This window comes from Lonchura striata, chromosome 10, assembly GCF_050655825.1.
Source record: "Lonchura striata isolate lonStrDom1 chromosome 10, ASM5065582v1, whole genome shotgun sequence".
Classification (NCBI taxonomy): Eukaryota; Metazoa; Chordata; class Aves; order Passeriformes; family Estrildidae; genus Lonchura; species Lonchura striata.
Window position 1 is genome coordinate 22,970,614 of NC_140712.1, and position 20,370 is coordinate 22,990,983.

General features: G+C 41.9%; 1 protein-coding gene across 7 annotated transcripts in view; it reads right to left on the bottom strand.

The window, feature by feature from the left end:
* Window positions 1–13,321, bottom strand: part of DENND4A (DENN domain containing 4A) — a 49,422-nt gene extending 36,101 nt beyond the window's left edge. For 4 of the 7 annotated variants that reach the window (XM_085588992.1, XM_085588991.1, XM_085588990.1 and 1 more), the window contains exons 1-2: window positions 12,670–12,850; window positions 4,309–4,395 (exon numbers count right to left, since the gene is read on the bottom strand). The gene's annotated coding sequence lies outside the window, so the exon portion shown is untranslated. Of the gene's footprint in view, window positions 1–4,308; window positions 4,396–12,669; window positions 12,853–13,191 lie in introns of those variants that run through there. The other 3 variants (XM_077785943.2, XM_077785945.2, XM_077785946.2) reach the window with 3 other exon arrangements.
* Window positions 13,322–20,370: the final 7,049 nt, after the last annotated feature.

The window sequence follows — 20,370 nt, forward strand, 5'->3', positions numbered from 1 at the left end:
TCATCAAGTTCCAGACTTTTCAAACCAGACAAGCTATTTAAGACTCTCTTTTGTTGAATTAATTTTGTTTGGGTGCAAAATTTTATTGTAAGAGAAACTGGAGTTTCAAGAGCTTGCTGACATTCTGAAACTGAACAACTAGAATTTAAAACTGTTTGAATGGTGATAGAAGACTTCAGTTTTCATGTAACTTTTATTCCCATGGCTTTATCTCCCTTTATTTCTTGCTCTAGGTAGCAAGTATTAAGACTTATCAAACTTCACACCATCATGATTCATGGATTTAACCAAGATTTTTGCTCAAACATAATAAATTCAGACATTTCTTACTGGTAATTTGGAAAATTATGTCCCAATCTGATAATGTGCATTTAATCAAATTGTTCCAAGCTGTCCTCAGATTTCCAGCACCAGCCCCTGCTCAAGAAGGAAGAATGTCAGGCTCTGGCTCTGCCTGGTCACCCCTACCAACCTCATCTACCAGCACAATAGAGGCAATTCCCTCTTCCTGCTCTGATTTTGTAGGTTGGTTGTATTTTACTGGACTTGAGAAGCTTCTAACGTTGCAAGGAAATTAGTAGAGTTTTTTTATTTTATGCTTATTTACATTGTTCTAGAAAATGCCAAGAAGAAAGCCCAAATTATCTTTTATTTTTCTATATGGCTAATAAGCCCTATAGAACAATCTAGAAAACATGATTACTGCAGGCAATCACCAATATATAGGAAAGTAACAGTCTGAAAATAACTTCAGTTTGTGTTTGAAGAGAGAATGCAGTTATAAAACTGAGCTTAGTTTAGCCTACATACAGTTATTTCAAACACATCTGGAATATGTTACTCAGCATATATATGAAAGTAATAACTACAAATTCAAACTCCTCCCTGAGTGATATATTCAAAGACACACAAACTCAACCTCTGCATATGCTGCCTATTATCTCTCTGTCCATCTGGCTCCAGAAAAATGCATGCAGAGAAGGAGATGTTTAACAAAGTATCCTTAAACGCTGGCCTAAGACCAAATACTGACATCTTTCAGCTAATAGGACAGAAGTCCTAGGTGTTTTGTTACATTAACAATTCTCTGTGAAACTACATTATAGCTATTGGAACACTGAAGTTTTTTTCCCTTTCTTACCAGCACCATTTCACAGAACCACACTGATTTCTAGAGTGATTCATGACGCCTTTTAGGATGAAATTATATATAATTTTTGATTACTAAATACTTGAGTAATCAAAAATTATACAAATGATGGCTGTTAAAACTGCAAGCAGAACCTATAACTCCAGTGTATTAACAGCACTCCAGTTTAAGCATTACAAATTATTAAACTTCATTTTAGCATTACAAATAAGCAGAATGATGTGTATGTATATATAATATCGGAGAATCATACCTTTACACTATTTAAACCTCACCACCATTCAATATAAATTTTATACCAAAAGTCCCAAATTCAAGCATTCCTTTATTCCCAAAAGCACTTTCAAGAAAAACTGGGACAAGCTCTCTTCATTTAGAGATAGTTAAAATTAGAATCCCCTACATACAAACACCTGCTTTCACATAAATTTGCTTCCTAAGGTTATAGCACATAATACACAAGTCAGCAAGACTTTCATAATTTAATGCAGATTTTACAGAAGAGAAGGGAAAACAAGGCCTGGCTGATGATGAATTATCCCTTCATATTTACCCCATCCCTGGCAGTGTCCAAGGCCAGGTTGGACAGGGCTTGGAGCAGCCTGGGACAGTGGAAGGTGTCCCTGCCTATGGTAGGAGTGGAATGAGATAAACTTTAAGGTCCCTTCCAACCATTCAGGGATTCTACAATGGTTTTATGATTTTTTGTCTTTTGATACAAAGGCTTACAATTAAAAATGGGATAAAAAAGTGGTATTTTAGTCTAAGGCTGAGTTAGACTCTACTAGAGCTACTGTGATACTCAAATTTTCAACATCAAGTTACTGGCAGAGCAGATCTATGCAAACTTTATGTAAATAGACCCCAGAAAAAGAAGGTATAAACTGTGAGCTAACTCACTGACAAATAATCATTCTGTGAAGAGCATTTCACATAAACTGATGGAGAATTTCTGTAGAAACTCCTACCGTGAAGCCATTCCACAATGATTTTACTCATGTATCTTACTCAGTTGTGGTTGTGCCTTTGTGGTGTGAATCTCAGGACAGCACCTGAGATAACCCTGGGATGGGGACAGGCATGAGTCCAAGGAGAGAGATTTCTCCACAGCTGCTGATTCCACAACAGAATCTCTTTCCTTATCTCCCCTGGTTTTCAGCTGCTGTGTGGCTCTATCAGCTACCAAGTCCCACAGTTCCCTCCTCTGAAAGGGTTTCTACACAGCCTGGCCATGGGGCCTCCACTCCACCCCTTGGATTGTGTTGTGTGGGAGATCAGGAACGCTGCTCAGTAGCAGATTTTTCCCTACAACATCTCGCCATATTGCAAGACATTTTTCAGGGCAAAAAAACAAAAACCCCAAACCAACCAAAGATGAAAAACACAGCAGAAGAAGTCACACTGCACAAGAGGGTTGCTTGAGGTAGCTAGTTACAGATGAAATTCAACATTAGGAATGCCACACTGAGAAACTTCCATTACTTCTCTACACTTCAGTACCCTGGGGACAAAAGGCTGCATGTTGAAGGCAATGCTATGGGATCATAACCATAATCTCTTACAAAAGTCCCCAGAAAAATGAAATATATGGTCTTTGAGCCACCTCATGATAATGAGTTCTAATGGATTTCATACAATTAATGCAACTGTAAATTAAACACCAGAAAGATCAGAAAGAATCAAAATATCCTTGCAAATAACAAAGTCATGTGTAAAAAAATTATTAACCCCCACACATACACGCACTAGATCATGACTATATAGATGGGAGCTCTTTGTAACATCTAAAAATGTAGGAACAGGAGAAACAATCATATAATCTCTCAGATCCACAAACTATTAGCTTGATTACTTTGCTGAAAGAAGAAGGTAAACACATTTTTCACTGTTTATTCAATGTAATTTTCTAACATCCTATTTTCCCGTAAACATTCAGGAAATACTAACTGAAGATTTTTACTGCTTGTCACCACCATTGTAATTCATTCAGTTTCCAAGCTTGTTGAACAGATCACATTCCTCATTCAAATACTCTAAGAGGAAAGCACACATCAGCTTTTCCCCACCACATGACCAGAACTGATGTGGATGAGCCATATATTCCATCTGTGCAGCAGGAACAGCCACAATGCCTCATGAAGTAGTTTACTACAGATGCACTACAACATTTGCAAGGAAAAAAATACTGATCTAATCCCTACAACCTGTTCCTACCCACAGAATTTTGCAGAGATAGCTTAAAAATGGCTGCAGACCAGAAGAATTGTTCCAGCCATGCCAGTTTCTTTCCAGGAGCCAACTTTCCCAGGCAGTAGTAAGGACCCTCTGACTCCATTAAAAGAGTTTCTACCAGTCCACCTCTGACAGACAAATACAACTGCCTTGTAATCTTTTAATCTGCCTTGTTGTCATTCTCATTCCTTCCTACATTCTTCTTTGAGAATATTAAATTGCTTATTAATTTGAGTTCCTTATTAGATCCATTTACTGTCTAAACCAGGTGATATTTCACTTTGTAATCCTTACTCCAAAGATGTTCCATGTGTAAACAAGCAATGAATGTCTCATAGAGTACACTGGAAACCAGTGCAGAGCAACCTTTTTTAAAAGAGTTCAAAGCTGGTTATTTATTTTTTTTTAATATTCATCATACAATAACACTCCAAGAACTTACTTCCTTTGAAGGAACATGAAGAGCAGAAGAACAGAGACACGAATCAGAGACTAATTATTAAAAATTGCCAGTAAAGTTCTAATAGTCCCCAGCATCTCATCTGTGCATTTCTACATTAGCCTGAAGTAACCAACCCACAGAGATGTGTCAGCTGGGCATGCAAGTGCAAAGTGAACTTAACTGGATCAGTCAGTCCTGCTCTGGCTACTCAGAACACTTCTCAGACATAACACGACACAAATCACAGGGGAGTTCATCAGTCTTAAGACATGGGAGTAACTGCAGTTACACAACGAAAAACTTCACTCCATCTCTGTACTGCCAAAATTGCCTAGCAAAATTGTCAGACAAGCCTTTTTCCCCCTCAACATTTTCTTCTCAGCAAGCAAACAATCCTGGGTACAAAGCAGAAGCCCTGTAATTTCACAGGAATTCCCAAGGCAGAACACAAGCCTTTTGCCCACTCTACCAATGTGCTCCCTACCTTTTCATCAGGGCATTGCTTCTACACTTTTCCTCTCTTGCTGTCAGCCAGGCTTTAACATAGACTTCTTGTTAAAAGTTTCATTCCCTATAGAAACAGTAAAAATAAGAATCAAACAATGAACACATTTGTTGAAACTTACTTTCTGCACACTCCACTGCACCAGTCACATGAAATGAACACTGTGGGTTGCTTTAGGAATCCTTGCTAAGATAATGTTACTTATCACTTCACTAAAAAAGTAAATTAAACCAGACTTTAAAGCTAAGAAACAAAATATCAAGTTTTATGCCGCACTGATATTTTAAGAACGCCAACAACAGTTAATGCTTTAAACCGAAATAAATCAAAGAAGAGATGAGCCAGCCACTTCAAATTACTTCATCTCTTCCATTATTTTTTGACAATCAATACCTTCTTTGTCCATTCCTAGGAGTTAGCCAGCTATCAAAGTGCTCTCTCAGCCCAAGAACCTTTCAAAACCTACTTCAAACCATTTTTCTTTGCAAGATTTGAATATTTAAGCAGATCCTTCTTACTCCACAATCAGCATCTTTCATCTAGTCACCTTACCCCAATTCCTTTAACAGTCTTCTTGCCCTTTACTGCCACAATTCATGATTTTTCTCCAGATGTGGTGAACACCAGTATGGCCACTTTTAAACATTGGTATCACCGCAGCCAGCCTGTACTTGTGTTTTACACTGAGGAACTTGCAAGCCCAGGAGCCTGTGCTACCTTGAAGTATTTTGCAGCAGCAGTTTTGCACCACAGGACCGAGGATAGCACCTCACTTGGGGCACTGAGACTCTGGGCTCTCAGAACAAGTCATTAGCACCAGCAAGGCTGTAGTAAAAAGTGAACTTTCCTTAAAGGAAGCTTCTGTTCCTCAAGACTTGTAGAACACTCTCAGAAGAGTATGGTGAGAAGACTGCAGCAAATAAAGTGTAACATAAGAGGCTCAGAACAAACACATCTCAGGAGGGTTGATGCAAACCATGAAAGATCTGTTTCCATTCCTGAAGTAGAAAAATCTGGGGAATTAGATTACCAGAATTGTATTTTTGGGATCACAAAGTTCAAGGTTGTGTTCATAACACCAATCTACAAGGTCATTTCTTCAAGATCTCACAGGAACAATCAGCACTGTTCACTGCTCTGACAGCCCAGGGAGCGAATCCAGCCCCAGTGATCTCAAACCCACACAGCACCATCGACCTGCACCAGTTACAGCCAGGTACTTTCCAGTATCTGACTTTGAACATTTTCTGACAAGACTACAAAGAGAGAATGCAGCAGCAGCACAACAATTTTCTCCAACTACAGAATCGTTAATATCAAGCTTCCAGGAGTGCCAGAAATTATACTTGCAGACATCAAGCACAGCTGAAGAAGTCCAAGAATTAGGCAGCATTAAAACATGATTAATTCCCCCATGGACACTTCAAAAAACTTCTTTTCTAGTCAGCTCTCTGGAAAACCAGTGAGGAGACTTAAATGAAAGCAAAAAATATAGATTTAGGCATCACAAGGAGCACAGCCAGAATGCTGCCAGTGTACTTGCAGGTCTATTTTGTATTACTTGCAGAACTGACTTATAACTAGCTTCTTGTCCTCCACATATGAGGTAAACGATCTACTTCTTCAAGAAACAAGAATGCAAAGGACTTACATCATTACCCAAACACAAACAGAACTTCTCATAGCATTTTCATTTTTAGTAGGACAATGTCTGCACTTCTTCCCATTTCCTACTACAGTTACACAAAAAACAGCAACAGAGAAACAGGGCTAAAGTAAATGGCACTACTTTTTCGACCCTACTGCACACATCTGCACCCAGTGATGTTAGACAACACAATAATTCTCAGGAAGCCATCAGCCTCCAATAAGCTCCATCAACTTTTATTAGAAAAGAAGAAAATTGACAATAACCCAAGAGAAAACCTAAGATTTTTCTGCCCTGCATCACTGGACTGGAAATGCTACCAAGTGTTTTGCAGACCCATTCACAATCATCTGTACCAAGTCATGGTTTACATCTCTGATCAAAACAGCAGAGGAAATAATCAAGAGAGCTCAGAAAACTTAGCAACAGAGGATCTCTAAGAGGTGCTGGGAAAAAGAAAAGTGCTGGATAAAATCAAAGGGACAAAACAAAATACCATGAATTTGGGAGAAGAAAACAGGAATGTAGCCAAGAACTGAGGGACAACCAGACGTGCTCAGCAGTGCTGAGGAAGAAAGAAAGGTTAGGCCTAAATTCAGAGGCTAATCTAGATTCAGCAGGATGAGTACAGCAAAGTGAGCAGGAGCTGGTCATCCACAGCTTCAAAGCTCAGAGGAGAAGAGTAAGTGGCAGGAAGAAGGCAGGAAGGAATAGATTTCACCCTGAGGGCGAGATCTGGCATATCCCACATCTACACATTTCTCCCTCACTCACCAAGTGTTCTATTTGTTTGTTTTTCAGTGCTGTTTGAAGTCTCAATCAAATCAAAGCACTTACTAAGAAGGTCTAACAAGGCTGCTTTGGTGATCATTCCAGTTGTGCCACAGCAAAATCCCATGAAATTCAACCCTGCCTACAAAAATTCAAGAAAGGGATGTTCCAGTGTCCTACAAGATCCATGACAGAGACAAATCTCAGTAGGGCCAGATTGAGAACTCCCACTTTTCTTTCTAGATTACAGTATTTATGGCCAAAAGGCACCACCAAAGACTGGAAAGGATTTCTGAAATACAACTGTGTTTGTAGGGAGGGACACAGAAAACAAATTGCAGAAAATCAGGGGGAGGAAAGCCAAAATAAGCACTATAAAATGTAAATATTACTTCATCCAAAACACAGTTCAGCAGAGCGGCCTGTTCATGTTTTTGTACAACTATTTACTATACAACAACTTTTTAAAAGGAGAAGCTCCCCAAACAGAATGTTCTGATTTTCTTGACACAGTAAAGGCAAATGAAAACAGAAAATCTTCCAATATTGAGCTTCAAACCCAAAATTTGTCACTGAAAATGTTGAAGTCCATCAACCAAGAGTGACAGAAGTGACCTGCTTTCACCCTGCCACATTTAGACACAAATGCCAACCTCAGTTCTGTTTTGAAACCATTCTCTACCCAAATTAAATTTTGAATTCATGGTGTGATAGAAGAAAAGACAGGCGGAGATTGTTTCTAACAGTATTTTGCTACATTTAAAAACACACTTTTGAGACTTTTAGAATGTTTTATACTATTTTCTTTTCCTTTGGCCAGCAAAAATGTTCTGTAATGTGAGAAAATGGGACCTAACCACACTGCAAATTACAGAGACAGCCATGCACAGACTGCATCTGCAGGGCTGGAACTGCTGCCTGCAGATCATCTGCACCCCACTGGAAAGGTTTAATGGAGGGATAACACTCCCTAATACCTCTCTCATCCAGCAAATCTCTACATCCACTTACCAAAATGTTCAGCATCTATTCCACAGAAAAATAAGTGTGCAAGTACCACCACCAGCTCAGCTACAAATACATCAATCAACTACCACATATTGCTAGGATAGCTTCCCAGCCAGCAAAGCAATAAACAACTTTAGGGTCTCCTCCCAAAAATCACCATAAATCAGCTGAAGAGCAACGACATGCCAAGGTAACTACTGCTCATCTTGATCACGAAGAGTTGGGAATTTGGAGAATAATTCCTTAGGCCCACAGGTTTCTTCTGAAGCTCAAGTCAAAACCAAAACTCAAGAGTCCAGCCCACAAAACTCTTCTCTATGTTTGCATAAAGCTTGCACACAAGGTGGGGGCTATCTCTTGGGACATTTTATTTACATACATGTACTTATACATCACACTTACTGCCTGTTCACTTCCATTTCAGATGGCCAGACTGAAATAACTTCATTAATTAGTATTAATGATTTTCCTGACCCAGATTTTTTAAAGTCAGGATTTACAGTAAGTATTAAACAGGGAGGATATAACTGGCTAACTTCTAACATTCTCCTTGTTCTTCTCATCCCATTTTTAGACTGCAGTTCCTCTTCCTTTCACTCCCCTCCCATTATTACTTAGTTCACGCTATATCAGCCTCCACACCATTATCTAATATACCCATTAGACACATGTACATTTTTCATATATATATATTAGATAATGCAATATCTTTTACATCTAATATATTGAAAAGGTAAAAATACACCATTTAAAATAGTCAGGCCAGTCAAAACTTTCTGAAGTCTTTCATTTCCACTTCTCAATTTCCTCCCGGTACTGTTTCTGAGCTCTTTAGGGAACTGCCAGTGACTAGTTCTGCATCACACACTGCTACTGAAATGAGTGTTATAGATCAAACCTCTGGGCATCACTACCCTGCATGGTTTAATTTTGACTCTGGAGTCTGTGGGAGCACTTAAGCATCAGCAGCCTATTTCCAGGGCAGCCACAGACCAAACTTGCAGATCAGGCACTGACTAAACCCGAACTGAAGGACAGCAGAAAACATCCAAGGATTATTATGCCATACAGCAGAGAACCTCCTTCATTTTAAGTAATTACTTGGTCAGTACCAGTGCTAGAAACAGCTGATTTTTAACAACAGTTGAACAGTAGTGATGCTTTCACAGCTCACACACACTCATCCCCTACTTGTTGGTTGCCATCAATTAAAATAAGGCATAGCTGGTTTTAGCTTCCACAGGATTTGCTGCTCTTAGTATGGCAAAAAATTGTGTCATGATTTGTGTCTGCAGTGGCAGATATTATTTACAGACAGAAGTGGTACATAAGTGAAGAGACCAAGGGCATTTTCTGTGCTCTTGTCACCACCCACTGAAGCTAGAGCAGAAGGACAAGGGACAGGTAATCTCAGCCCATCACACCTGCACTCTTGCATGAGAGCAAGCTCAACCTCAACTTTCTTCAAAGGTCCTACAGGTTTGGTTTTGGAGGGGGATTGCAAAGTGGGAAGGAACGGCCTGATTTAGATTTTGGGCTTTTTTTTGTTTGGGTTTTTTTTATGAGTCAACAAAAGTCTGAAATTTGAATATATCCCAGAGAAGCCTGATTAAAATACTGTAACAAGCAAGACAAACATACTGGAAATACACCAATCATCATAAATTGCGTCATGCTTTGTTAAGGCACTTGTACCGAAATTATTTTGGTGTCTTTCTTTTTTTTTTGTTCTTTCATTATTAACATTCTTCAGTATTACAGTTCTTTCCAGGAAACTTCAGAAAAAATACCTCAGTTTTACAGCAACACGTGTATCAAAACCTTTACCACTGGAACCCTGTCACACAGCAACATAGTCGGAAATCACCAAACATAAATTTGAACAACATTACAAGGCTATATTGAGTTTTTATTTCTTAATCCAAGATAAACTGGGCAACATTTGGCCTCCAAATTTCTGGTCATACCAACACCATATTTAAAGACTCAGGTCAAAGTTGAGGAAAGGACAAAAAACGGAAAGAAGGCTTCCTGCAAGTCTTCATTTCGGGAGATAAATTTAAGATTGAGGAAGCTTTTGAGGAAGAACCTATTGTACTATTTCCATTCCAACCTGCCTGTGTTTGGCCAGGAAAGCACAAATGTTTCTGCAGCCACTGTTATAAAAAGCATTTCAGCCTACTATGACTTGCAAAACTAACAGCAACTCAGCTGCTAGGGAGCATGATGGAAATAAAAAAGGATGTTGAATATTTAAGTGACGCTGCAAATTTCTTGTTCTTCTATTAAAACCTCAAGGTTACCAAACCCCATTATCATTCAGCTTGGTCTAGGAACTGTCTTCCTCTCTGAAGAGTCACAAGACAGTTTTCTCCAGCTATCACACACTACAGCAGGAATTAACCTAGAAATTAGTAAACCCTCAAAGCAAAATCCTGCAGATTAAAAACTGACAGACTGGCTTCTGGCAGTGGTGGTGCCCACAATTCTCTAAGAGTCACACAGAACAGCTGTATTAGTTACAACCTCACTCCCCTTAGGGACCAGTTGGCTTTACTCTCTCCCTTTCTACTTTCCCTTTCAAGCACATATTTGAAATAGAAGCAGGTTATTGACATTGTTTCTAAGGCTTGACCTGCATCAGCTGCGTGCACCTGAGCCCTATAGTGTGTGCCAGGCTATGTCAATATTTGTGCTTTTTCTAACTAATAATTAACTCTGGCTATATTAACTAGATAACTGCTAATATTGCCATTAACACATATAGTAATTCCATTAAGCGCCATACTGGGGTTATGTCATATAGAACAAGCTAAAACACAAACCTACAACCATACAGCTACAAAAAATATGAATACTCAGAAGTATGAAAACCTCAAATACTGGGAAAATATTTTTAAATAAGTCCCTGTTTAAAGAAAATAATCCTGGTGCTTTTTGTCTTACTGCTTGCAGAAGCAGATCTTATATTTTGTGCTGTTTTCTAATAAATTCACTTTTTAGAAGAGGCCATTGGGTAAAGCCTGTTCCAAAGGAGCAGAAGCCACTCAAACTTGAGGAAAGTACTCGTCCAGCTGGAGCCAAACATTTCCACAAGTAAAACATGTACATCACAGAAGCTCTTAAGGCTGTAGAGAAGCTTGATCTTTTTTGTTCTGTCTTTAAGGCTCCATACAACTTTCCCCTTCCTCAAGATAACCACAGACACTCTAATGCTCTATTTTTGATAATTAAACTATTTCAATGCCAAGTCACGATATCCCCTAAAAAACAGCTCCCTTTACTAGAGCTCCACTTTAATGCTCACTTTAAATAAGTTTACAGACTCTTCAACACTCTAAAAGCTAGCTGAAATTTCTTCAGCACTCTAAATATATGACTTTTTTTAACAGGATGAGAAAAGTAAGAGACTCTTACAAAATAAAATTGGCATGCTAGACACACAAACCAGAAATAATCCATTTACTCCCCCTCAACCTTTCTTGGCTGGACTAACTCAATTAGTATCCCTAACCACCAGACACTTGCCAAGATAACCTATTTGTGTTTAATCATTCAAAAAGTGAAATAATATGTACTGTAATGTAACACTTTTTACGGAAACCTCCAGTTGAGCAACAGTTCCAGCAAAAATTGTGAAATGAAGTAAAAAGCTACCCAGAACACCATACTTCCACTCAGTTAATTCAAAAAAATTAAGTTTCACAACTAGGCAGAAAGTCAAGACCTCATTTTTAGCAAAGTAGAATCGGCACATTTTTAAACGCAGCCTGTTTGGAATAACTTCGGAGTAACAACCATCATTGCGAAGTTATTGAATACCATCATCCCCCGGCCAGCAACTTGTGCCACACGCAGACCTCATGACAGAACGACGATAAAAATGCCAGGGCTGATTTCTACAGCCGCGTCCAGAGCGTTGCATCAATCCAGGTATAGGGTAACCCGGGCTGCCGAAGGGAAAGTCGGGACAGAAACACGCACCGTGGGGCTGAGCGCCGCCGGGCAATTCCGGCTGGCGCAGCGGTGCTGCGCGGAAAATCCGCACATGGCTCTGGGGGAAACACAGACACACGCGGATCCGGGGACACGCACACACGCGGATTTGGGGACACGAACACACGCGGATTTGGGGACACGAACACACGCGGATCCGGGGACACGCACACACACGCGGATCCGGGGACACGCACACACACGCGGATTTGGGGACACGCACACACGCGGATCCGGGGACACGAACACACACGCGGATCCGGGGACCGCGCACACACGCGGATCCGGGGACACGAACACACGCGGATTTGGGGACACGAACACACGCGGATTTGGGGACACGCACACACACGGATCCGGGGACACGCACACACACGCGGATCCGGGGACACGCACACACACGGATTCGGGGACACGCACACACACGGATCCGGGGACACGCACACACACGCGGATCCGGGGACACGCACACACACGCGGATCCGGGGACACGCACACACACGCGGATCCGGGGACACGCACACACACGCGGATCCGGGGACACGCACACACACGCGGATCCGGGGACACGCACACCCCGGCCCGCCGCCGCGCAGCCCGTACAACATGGTGGCAGGTCGGCGGTGAGGGCTCGGCCGGCCCCGCCGCCCTGGGAGCCCCGCGGGCCCGGCGGGAGCCTCGAGCCGACGGGCGCAAGGAGAAAGTTTTCCCCCTGCCACCGCGGCCCAGCGGAAAGTTACCGCCGCCCCCGCGGCGCCTCAGCCCCCGGCCCGCCAGCGCCGGCCTCCTCGCCCCCGCTGACAGCCCCGCGCCCCTTCCCCGCCGGCCCCGGAACGCGGCAGCGCCCGACCCGCGGCAGCGCCTCGGAGAACCCCCCGGCCCGCGCCCCGCGGCGGTGACAGCGCCGCCGCCCTCACCTCAGGCGGGTGCCGCGCCCCCCGGGGCGAGGAGCGGGCGGTGAAGGGGTTCGGGGGGCAGCGCGCTCGGTGCCCGCGCCCTTATCTCATCCCAGCGGAGCCCGGCTCGCCCCCGCCGCCTCCCGCCGTGTGGGCGGCTCAGGCGGGATCCCCCCTCCCCTCCGCCGCCATCTTGGCTGTCACGGGGCGGGGGAGGCGGGCGGCGACCCGTGATCGCGGCGGGGCGGGCGCGGGACGGCTCCGCGGCTGCTGAGGGGGAGGCGGCCGGGCCCCGCCGCCCGCCGGGTCCGTTCTGAGCCCTCCCCTCGCACCGCGGGCCCGCCGTTCCCGCCTTGCCCCTCACGGAGCGCGGCTCCGAGCCCTGAGGGGGGAGCGGGGCTCCCTAAGCGAAAGCGCCTGGAGCACAGCGCGCAGACCGCGGGCTCGACTCTGCCTCCCCCACCTCAGCCTTTTCACCCAGACAACATCTTTAATTTAAACAGAAATTAATCTCCGGCCCAGATAGGCCGGGATTTGGCTCACCTGCGGCGCCCGTCGCCTGGACCCGGAGGAGGTGCCGGCTGTCTGGAAAACAAGGGATGAGAAACCGAGGGATTTTCTGCAGGCTTGATGTAACCCGCAGCAGGCTGTTGCATCAAAGACTAGAAAAAGAACCCGAGACAAAAATAATCTTTTAAGAGCATGCAGCTAAGATTAGTGCAGCGTGTCAAGATGTTGCTGAGCGCAACAGAACGAGTCCTGCCTGTACCCACACAGAAAGAAATACTACTTTTCTGGCACCTTGTCCACTGCAACCCTGAGTTTCCAAATTTTATACCAAAGTGCTGATTACGGATAGGTTCCAACCATACAATTTTGAGTTTTAATTCAGTCTTACCTCAGTTCTGGATGTTTCGCTTAAGGGTGTTGATGTGACTCGTTATAAAGGACATACAATTCATATGAAGTTCTGAATTTGTAAATATTGTGAATTTATCAAAACTGAACTCAAAACACTCAGATATGTTCGGATCTACTCTCTTGGTTTACCTCATCCCTCTGAAAATCTGACCAAATAGGAGAATATAAAAGCCAGAAAGTATAAAATAACAGTGTGTTTCTGCACGTGTTTTTATTAATTAAGTTGTTTATAGCAGAAATGCTGCTCTTCGTACCCGCCATGTAGGAAATGTGGTGGCTGACATGAGTCGGTGTCTACCTGGGCAGGAGCACCCATGTGCAAGCCTGCACATGCAGGCGCAGCTCTGCGCTGCCAGGGTTGATACTTGGGAGCTAAGTCTGTCTTGTTTTTTTTCTCAGCAGGCAGCAAACCGAGTAAGGAGTGTGTCAGGGACTACAAGAACATTCCCATTCCCTGTGTTTCTACGTGAAATGCATTTCTAGCCACACCCATAAGGAACTTGTCTCTCCCACAGTACACAGTGGGGTAAGTGAGAGACCAAGAACCTAGAATGTCACTATTCAATACAGGAAGATGCTCTGCGCTCAGTAGTGTGTCCATAAATTATTTGGTGTGCTGGTAGAGACCTTTCTAAATCAATTTCAAATATATTTTAATCTTGGAAATGCTTTTCAAATAAATAGCAATACTGAACTCCATCTTCTGGCTAGTGTTAGTAATTTTTGATATTCAAACTGTTCTGTGCTTGCTGCCCTTGCTCATTTTTCAGGTAGGCTTAAACTTTAGGCTTCAGCGTTAACATCCAAGATTAATGGGTCTGTTCCTACTTCTAAGAGTATTGTTACAGCTGCCTGTACACTGAGCAAAATCCCTGCACTGATGTATGTATAGCTCACTTTGCAGGGTTTAAGTTCATAACCATTAAAATATTCTGGACTATTTCTAATGGAAACTCATTTTAGAGGAACAGAATTCTTAAATATTCTCTGTCAGCTTTCATACTTTTCAGCTCTTATATAAGTAAAGCATTGCGTAGATGACTTTGTTTTGCTGTTAATTCCTTTCTCTCCCCCATTTCTGTCCTTCTAGGACTATCTGCATTTAATTACACATTGTGTCAATGTCAACAGATTGTGGTCAGGGACGGGATTCTCTCTCTTCAAGGCCTGATACAAACACCAAAGTAGTTTCTGCCCCATACTGCTATAACAGCTAACAGTGCTTATCTCTGTCCTGTCTTTCTTGTTCTTACATCTCCCCCTTCTTCCCACCCTGTTCCATCAAACCTCTGCTGCATTCTCTCCCTGACCTACCTGCTGCTCATGCTCTTGGCTGTGGCACACTTTCTTCCCCACCAGCACATTTAATTGCAATGTTCCATTTCATTATTAGCTTGTCACCATTTTTATCAAGTCACCTTTCCAAACAAATCTCACTGCAAAGCTTTCCTGCACAGCTCATCATCAATTTTCCACTTTAAGGCTCTTCTAAAGCCATGTGCAAAAGGGCCTATGAAAAATTGTGAGTGTAGTTCTGTATTTATTTGTGAATAAAGAGCAGCATCAGTGAATAGTGCTACTGTACAGGCAGAGACAGATTTACTGTGTGCCCAGCTCCGGCCAGGCTCATTGCACAGAGATGTGTCTATGTGTCAGTCAGACAAAGCCTTTCCCTTCCCTTGGATTTTTGGGATCTCTAAGCAAGGATCTCTACTTGCACATGAAGACCCAAGCCCAAAATCATTAAGTCTCTGAAGTCTACTTAGTTATTCCAGTCAGTGTTGTATCAGATTCTTGTGCATAGTAAGCTAATTACCCAAGTTAACAACAGCATGTAGTGCAGGTGGGCAGGCACCAAGCACGCTTCATGTGGGATTCTGCTGCCTCTCAAGTGCAGGGTGGAGCCCTGGCAGCCAGATTTAGCCTCCCCTGTAGTGCAGCCAGAGAGACACGCAGGCTTTCTATGGACCAGCAACCACAGGACGATTTTTTTCCCATGTTACAACCCCAAATTTCTAGCTTGTGGCACTGAAGTAATTTTCAAAGCCTGGTTTAGATTATTTTAAATGCATTTTACACATGGGTAAACTCAAGCAAGACAGAGGACAAGTGGCAGATGGTCAGTGACAGAGCCAGGAATAGAATGGAGAACTCTGCTGTCCCAGGACATGATTTTAAGAGACTTTGTCCCAGGATTGTGGGTTTGATGATTTATTATTCATGGGTTTATTATTCAGAAGTGCTTAAAAAAAACTAAATGCAACTATCACTATTCCCAGTTTTTCCTGGCAGAGACTGGCTTCCATAAGCAAGACAATTTTAGTTCAGTTTCTTAAGTGTGCAATTTGGGACTTAATCTGTTCGCTTTCTCACCAGTTTTATGCCTTTTGAACTCACTTGGCTGTGCTGTGTGCACTGCTCATTTACCTCTACAGGGGAAGGATGAACCTCCAAGAGAACCCAACAGGATACCTTTCAAATAGACCTATCTGTAACCTTGGTAAAAATAACTATGGAGATAATGATAATGGATAATTATAAACTCCATAACTGGCAAAACAAGACTCTGCATTTCAGAAGATGAATTACCTTACCCTGTCCAGTAACCCACTTTAGAGTGCAGTAATGGATCTGCATCCGGAGGGTTATGCAATGAAATGGAGCCTTTGGCAAGCTGGAATCACACTGGAAATGAAGCAACATCTTCATGGGTTTTTTCATACATGCATATTTGTAAATCTGGGACTTATCCCTTTTGACATAAAGAGATCGTTCCAGCTTGGAATGATTAAATACTAGGACAGATTATGAAATAATAAAGCATTTAAATATTATGGTGCAGCAGTGCAACAGTGCAGTCACTCTTCCTTTTACCGATTCAAGTAAGGTATCTCTGAAAAGCTTTTTGCACTCCAGAGAAACTACTGACTATACATTATAAAACAGGAAATAGAATATCATATATGCATATTAAAAATATATCTATTTTTCAGACCTTTCTCTAGGTAATTACTGAAGCAGCTAAAAATATGGGGAAATGAAGCAAATACAAGCCCTGATCCAAAGGCCACTGAACTAAGCAGAAGCACTGGAGTCTTGTGTGTCATGAATTACAATTCACAAATGCAAATAAAGAAAGTTACTGCAAATGTGTAAGGATAAAGTCTAATTATCCAGTTGCAGTATCTAGGCATTCCACTTGGATAAAATGAGATTTTTTTTTTTCTCCAGCAGGTAGAGAGAGTTTCTCAGCAAATGTATTGTAATTTATGGGAGAGTTTGTGGTCCCAAAAGCACAGAAATACTGGGAAACAAAAAGGAAAGAAAATGTACCCAAGGAGGAGATCCAGCTGCTTCCAAATCATTTCTATAAATAAAAATCTGATGCAAACTCATTATCATTTCCCTTTCCAGCACCGATTTGCTTCCTCAAGATTTCATAGTGTGCATCTGAGGACTTAGGCTGCGCGTCGTAAAGTTTCCCTCGGCAACTGCTAAAATTATTCACAAGGCACAGCAGCGTGGCAGCAGCTATCAGCTTTGGAACGGTAGGAGAGGCAGGGGATGGCCTTTGGTGTTAGGGATAAAACAGTGAAGTTGTGCCTGGCTGTGTTGCTGTAGGTTGGGGTGTCAAGTGATGCCATCCGTACCTCTTGTCCTGTTGTTAGCAGGCAATCAGTGTGTACACTGGAGCACATTTCTGGACGCTGGAAGCTCCCAGACAAATATTTGCAGCCCATTTTGTGAGCACAGGACAGCAGAAGGGTTGCTTGAGGACGGTCCAAATCCTAATGCATCTATCAAAGCCAGCTTGCTGTCTGTGCCAGCACTAACCTGGTTTAAGTATTGCTGTCATCAGTAATGCCAGATAACAAAAGCGGCTCTTTGTGGACTAATATCAGGAAGGAAATTGTGCATGCAGATTCGCCAGCAAAAATAACAGTCTGGGGCTGTAAATGTACACACTGATACTGCTGGTTTGTTGCTATTTTCAGCAGCTCCTGTTCCCTCAGGGGTGAGAGGACTTAACTGCTATCCCTGCTGTTCGTGCATCAGCCTTAAAGGTTCCATGTGGATGCCTGCTCTTTGGCCCATCTGGGGGTGATTTCTGCAAATAGCAGTTTTCCTCTGAATCAGTATTCAATTCATCACCAGAGTCACACATGATACTATGGGGCCACAGAAAAACACTTTCCTTCACTAGAGATCTCTAGTGAAGAGTTCTTTATTATTTCCATTTTATATTCACCTTCAAATCGTGTCCAGGCCAAGCAATTGTCTTCCATGTAGCTAAATCTTCCCCACAGTTTTGCCTGATGGGATACTTCAGGCTCTAAACTCTTGTGTAGTCCTGCTGTTTAAAGTTTTTATATTTTGTTCTAGAGATTGCTTATATCATGGTGGGTGAAGTATATCTATCACTTAACCACTTCTCAGGAGTACTATTAGGCTTAATTAATGTTTGTAGAACACTATTGAGATTCTCAAGAGAAGCAGCTATAGAAGTGCAAAGGATTATAATTAATTTAAAACTAATTTTTGAGTAAACGGCTAATAACACTTAAGCTGAGATTTTCCAAGTAAAACTCATTTATTTGATTTTTAGACAAAAATATTCTGAAGTCTGGTTTCCATTTGCTACTACCACTGTATGATGCATTTTGATTTTTATTATTCTTCAAAATCCATTGATATATCCAGGTACGCAGTACACCTTGTTTTAGTTCAGGAAATACTGCCCAACATATGTAAGCCAAGTTAAAATGAAACTAACAAAGTAACTAAATTAATAAGCTCAAAGACAATTCCCATCACCATTTGCCTTTAGTATAATAAGAGTTTGAACCATAAAGCCTGTAATTAATATTTTGGAATAACTTCCATATTTATTTATAAGGCATCTAATTTACATAAATAGTCATTATCTGGAAATAAACCCGGATCATTAAAATTCTGAAAACTGATTGAGATCAGTCAAGGTGTACCAAAGAGATTTGCTGAACTCCTTGTTTGAAACTGTTCTGAGATGAAATCTCTTCTCCCAAACAAGCTGAAACAGGACTCTGCTGTGGGAATCCAAGCAGTGCTTCATGCACATGACATCATCAAACAGAACAGTGATTTTGTACGGTGAGAAAACATTGGGTCACTCTTCTCACTAACTGCCATGGAGAGTTTCCAAGGAACTGCATCTGACACATCTGCACTGAAAATCTGACCCAGATTGTAGCTGAAGCTCTCCTAACATGGATTTCTGCTTGTCTGAGATTCTACAATGCTCAAAATATCTTTCAAAATACTCATTTCTTCCAAAATGCTTTTAATGCTTACAGTATCTTCAATATTTTCAAAGGTATGCATCTAGTTAGAGAACACTTCATGCAGAAAAAAAGAGAAGAAATGGCAGTCTCATGTTTCTATTTGCAAGCTGGATTGATCACTCCTCAGTTATTAGCTAGAGAGTCACGGGTATTAAAAATTATAATAATGACAAAAATTTGTCACAAAGAATGCATCTCTGGTCCTGCTCTCAGTGCTTTTGCCTTTCAAGGTCCAGAGTGCTCTCTATTCAATTTTTTTCTCGATAGAAATAAACTCAACATTTTTTTAAAAAGCTACAGCTACAGAACGTATTTTTAAAAACTGGCAATTGCCCTGGAAAGTCAGACCTGAGTCTGACCTTTTTCAGTGTGAGATACATCTTTGAAGTGTGTCAGCCCAGAGTAAGGCAACACAGCACGACCTACCCTGTTTGGATGATTCCTTTGCTAATTCCTAGAGAATGGAAGTTGGCTCAAGTACTGAGTCACGAGGATTTCATCTCAATACAGATATTTTTAGTATCTGTTATTTTATCTTGGGTACTTTTAAAATCTGTATCACTGCCCAACTCCTCTCCTAATTATCTGAAATTCTTTTCTTCTGTAACAGCTTTGGAATGTGCCCTTCTATTATTACAAATACTGGCTGCATTAGATTGAGTCCTAACTGCTCATCCATCGATTGGGTTAGGTAAGAGTGTCCTTGTTTAAAGCTCAGCAAGTGCTGAGAAACCAGCAAAACAGAGGAACAACATTCAATCTCATGGTGAGTCACTGTGAATGTAGGTCAGCCCAGGCTCTGCCCTTTGCTGAGCTCTCAGAGGGTTGGCTCCAGGTTACCTGAAGGAGCCCCAACCCCAACAGACCCCCACAAAATTATGTTTGTGTTCCTTTCCAACACAGCACTGCCACTTCCATGGGGGAGTTTAGAGCAGATGAACACTTCCTTAGCAGCTGAGTCAAACCAAGAGCTGAGAAAGGATGGGAGAGAAAACACAAACCAAATCACCTTGCAAGTAAAATACACAACCTTTTTGTTTAACCCAATTTGTGCCAAATAACATTATGGATCCGCTCAATCTCAGCCACTTGAGGCTCAAAATCAATGTTGTAAGAGCAGAAGAGGGAGGGTGATGTATCTGCTCTGATTCATACCTGGGGGAGATCCTCTGCTGCAACAGTTAGGGGCTCTACATAATGAGGTAGGCAGAGAGGACTATGAATTCACTATTAATTAAACTGCTTGATCACCACCTTGGAAAATGTATGACCAAATGTTGATGCACAGAAAGTAATTTACATAATCAAGTTTGAATTTGATTCATAATACACTACCTTAATAAATGGCAATTTTTAAAAATCACACTCTGACTCTTGATACAAAAAAAAAAAAAGAGTACTTCCAGTACAAATAATGAGATGGGAGGAAATGTCCTTGGCAAGTCAATTTGTTCCATGCTGCTGATGGTTCCTGTTAGTG